The 4289-nt window shown below is 43.9% G+C and overlaps 1 long non-coding RNA gene across 1 annotated transcript; it reads right to left on the minus strand.

Annotated features, from left to right (window-relative positions):
- Positions 1 to 980: 980 nt before the first annotated feature.
- Positions 981 to 3216, minus strand: LOC124378485. The gene is made up of 3 exons (XR_006924245.1): positions 3067 to 3216; positions 1381 to 1401; positions 981 to 1001 (listed from the first exon to the last, which is right to left on the minus strand). It is a non-coding gene; the product is annotated as an uncharacterized LOC124378485 (long non-coding RNA).
- Positions 3217 to 4289: the final 1073 nt, after the last annotated feature.

A 4289-nucleotide genomic window follows, 5' to 3' on the forward strand; every position in this document is an offset into this window, starting at 1 on the left:
AAGTTCAAAATATTATATCTACTGTCATTATATGTGTGTGTGTGCGTCTGTGTGTGTCAGTAGATGTGTGTGTTTGGGGGTGTGTTTGTATCAGTGAGTGTCTGTATGTGTGAGCATGTATGAATGTGTCTTTGAGAGTAAGCGTGTGTATGTGTTTGTAAGTGTGTAAGTGTTTGTCAGTATTACAAGTGTGTGACTGTGTGTGTGAGTGTGTGTGTGTCTGTGTGTGTCAGTAGATGTGTCAGTAGATGTGTGTGTGTGAATAACTGTATCAGTGAGTGTCTATGTGTGTGCTTTGAGAGTGAACGTGTCTGTAGGTGTGATTGAGTGTGTAAGTGTTTGTGTATTACCTGTGACTTCCTGCATTATTTCTGAAATAAAAACACAGTTTAAATTATAATATATAATGTCATTATATGTGTGTGTGTGTGTGTGTGTGTGTGTGTCTGTGTGTGTCAGTAGGTGATTGTGTGTGTATCAGTAAGTGTCTGTATGTGTGTGAGTGTGTGAATGTGTCTTTGAGTGTGAGTGTGTCTGTATGTGTGATTGAGTGTAAGTGTTTGTGTGTATTACCTGTGACTTTCTGCATTTTTCTGAAATAAAACAAAATAAATGTCATAAAATAAAAAGTTCAAAATATTATATCTACTGTCATTATATGTGTGTGTGTGTGTGCGTCTGTGTGTGTCAGTAGATGTGTGTGTTTGGGGTGTGTTTGTATCAGTGAGTGTCTGTATGTGTGAGCATGTATGAATGTGTCTTTGAGAGTAAGCGTGTGTATGTGTTTGTAAGTGTGTAAGTGTTTGTCAGTATTACAAGTGTGTGACTGTGTGTGTGTGTGTGTGTGTGTCTGTGTGTGTCAGTAGATGTGTCAGTAGATGTGTGTGTGAATAACTGTATCAGTGAGTGTCTATGTGTGTGCTTTGAGAGTGAACGTGTCTGTAGGTGTGATTGAGTGTGTAAGTGTTTGTGTGTATTACCTGTGACTTCCTGCATTATTTCTGAAATAAAAACACAGTTTAAATTATAATATATAATGTCATTATATGTGTGTGTGTGTGTGTGTGTGTGTCTGTGTGTGTCAGTAGGTGATTGTGTGTGTATCAGTAAGTGTCTGTATGTGTGTGAGTGTGTGAATGTGTCTTTGAGTGTGAGTGTGTCTGTATGTGTGATTGAGTGTGTAAGTGTTTGTGTATTACCAGTGTGTGACTGTGTGAGAGTATGTGTGTCTGTGTGTGTCAGCAGGTGTGTGTGAGTGTGTGTGTCAGTGAGTGTCTGTATGTGTGTGCGTGAGTGATTGTGTGCGTGTGTGAATGTGTCTTTGAGAGTGATTGTTTGTGTGTATGTGTGTTTGAGTGTGTAAGTGTTTGTGTGAATTACCATCGTCTACCCGCCTCATCTCTGAAATAAAAACACAATAAATGTTATAAAATTAAAAAAGTTCAAATAATTATACCCACTTGGGTGTATTACCTCTGTGTGTGTGTGTGTGTGTGTGTGTGTGTGTGTGTGTGTGTGTGTGTGTGAGAGAGAGAGAAAGAGTGTATCAGGAGTGTGTGTGTGTGTGTGTGTGTGTGTGTGTGTGTGTGTGTGAATGTGTCTTTAAAAGTGAGCGTGTGTATGTCTGTTTAAGTGTGTAAGTGTTTGTATATATTACCAGTGTGTGTCTGTGTGAGGGTGTGTATGTGAGTGTGTGTGGGTTTGTGTGTGTGTCAGTGAGAGAGTGTGTCTGTGAAAAAGTGTGTGAGGTGTGTGTATGTATGTGAGTGTGTGTGGGTGTGTATGTATGTGAGTGTGTGGGTGTGTGTGAGAGTGTGTGTAAGCGGGTGAGTGTCTGTATGTGTGAGTGTGACTTGTGAGTGAGCGTGTGTATGTGTGTTTAAGTGTGTGTGGGTGGGTGTCTGTGAGAATGTGTGTGTGCGTGAGTGTCAGTGTGTGTCTGTGAGTGTATGTGAGTGAGTGAGTGAGTGAGTAAATGAGTGAGTGAGTGAGTGAGTGAGTGTCTGTGTGTTGGTGAGCATATACTGTATGTGAAAGTGAGTGCGTGTGTGTGTGTGTAAGTGTGTGTGTGTGTGTGTGTGTGTGTGTGTGTGTGTGAGTGAGTCGGTGAGAGAGTTTGTAAGTGTGTGTGTACATGAATGAGTGTCTGTGTGTCTGTTAGAGTGTGTGTGTGTTGTGTATGTGTGTGTGAGTCAGTGTATGTGTGTGTCAGTGTGTGTGATTGAGTGTGAGTGTGTGTGTCAGTGTGTGTGTGAGTGTGACTTGTGAGTGAGCGTGTGTATGTGTGTTTAAGTGTGTGTGGGTGGGTGTCTGTGAGAATGTGTGTGTGCGTGAGTGTCAGTGTGTGTGTGTGAGTGTGTGTGAGTGAGTGAGTGAGTGAGTAAATGAGTGAGTGAGTGAGTGAGTGAGTGTCTGTGTGTTGGTGAGCATATACTGTATGTGAAAGTGAGTGCGTGTGTGTGTGTGTAAGTGTGTGTGTGTGTGTGTGTGTGTGTGTGTGTGTGTGTGTGTGTGAGTGAGTCGGTGAGAGAGTTTGTAAGGGTGTGTGTGTACATGAATGAGTGTCTGTGTGTGTCTGTTAGAGTGTGTGTGTGTTTGTGTATGTGTGTGTGAGTCAGTGTATGTGTGTGTCAGTGTGTGTGATTGAGTGTGAGTGTGTGTGAGTCAGTGTATGTGTGTGAGTGTGTGTGTGAGTCAGCGTGTGAATGTGTCTGTCAGTGTGTGAGTGTGTCTGTCAGTGTGTCTGTGTGTCAGTGTGTGTGCTAGTCAGTGTATGTGTGTGTGTGTGTGTGAGTGTGTGTGTGTCAGTGTGTGTAAGTCAGCCTGTGAGTGTGTGTGTGTGTGTGAGTGTGTCAGTGTGTGTGTGTGTGTGTGTGTTTGTGAGTCAGTGTGTGTGTATCAGTGTGTGTGTGAGTCAGTGTATGTGTGTGTCAGTGTGTGAATCAGCGTGTGAGTGTGTATATATTAGTCAGTGTATGTGTGTTTGTGTGTGTGTGAGTGTGTCAGTGTGTGTAAGTCAGCCTGTGAGTGTGTGTGTGTGTGTGTCAGTGTGTGTGTCTGACACACCAGATAGTGTGCGCTGATCAGAAGATTGTACTCGCCTCAGCGTGTCAGTAAAAACACGGTACAGGATTCTTCACACTCAAGCTTTACTGGGTTTAGAAATAATCGTATGTGATTCTTGCTGTCAATTGCTCGCTGCTGTTCGGTAGATGGCTGATGTCGAATGCCGACTGCTGCTCAGTGTTCTGGCCTTTTATACTCTTGATGAAGATCGGTGCACTGTGATGTCACAGGTAACTTATGATGAGTGGTAAACTGTGCCTCTAGTGGTGGAGCGTGGAAATACAACTGAATGGGAATCCTTACCTACACCACTTCTTCTTCTTTTGGCTGCTTCCATTAGGGGTCCCCACAGCGGATCATCCGTCTCCATACCACCCTGTCCTCTACATCTGCCTCTTTCATACCAACTACCTGCATGTCTTCCCTCACCACATCCATGAACCTCCTCCTTGGCCTTCCTCTTTTCCTCCTACCTGGTGGCTCCATCCTCAGCATTCTTCTACCAATATAATTCATGTCCCTCCTCTGCACATGTCCAAACCATCTCGATCTCGCCTCCCTCACCTTGTCACCAAAACATCCTACATGCGCTGTCCCTCTAATAAACTCATTTCTAATCTTATCCATCCTCGTCACTCCCAACGAAAACCTCAACATCTTCAGCTCTGCTACCTCCAGCTCCACCTCCTGTCTTTTACTCAATGCCACTGTCTCTAATCCATACAACATCGCAAGTCTCACCACAGTCCTATAAACTTTCCCTTTCATTCTTGCAGATACCCTACTATTACAAATCACTCCTGTCACTCTTCTCCACCCACTCCACCCTGCCTGCAATCTTTTCTAACACACTCTCCATTACTGTTCTGTTGACCCCAGGTACCTGAATTCCTCCACCTTCTCCAGCTCTTCTCCCTCCCTTCTCCATTCTTCTTGATGCAGTCCAACCTTCACCCTAAACCAGTCTGTCGTACCTACTGCACACTTCACTGCTGTCACACTGTCCTCATACATATCCTGCACCACCCTCACATACTTCTCTGACACACCTGACTTCCTCATACAATACCACAACTCCTCTCTTGGCACCCTGTCGTAGGCCTTCTCTAAATCCACAAATACACAATGCAATTCCTTCTGTCCTTCTCTATACTTCTCCATCAACATCCTCAAAGCAAATAAGGCATCTGTGGTGCTCTTCCTTGGCATGAAACCATACTGTT

This window comes from Silurus meridionalis, chromosome 24 (assembly GCF_014805685.1).
Source record: "Silurus meridionalis isolate SWU-2019-XX chromosome 24, ASM1480568v1, whole genome shotgun sequence".
Lineage (NCBI taxonomy): Eukaryota > Metazoa > Chordata > Actinopteri > Siluriformes > Siluridae > Silurus > Silurus meridionalis.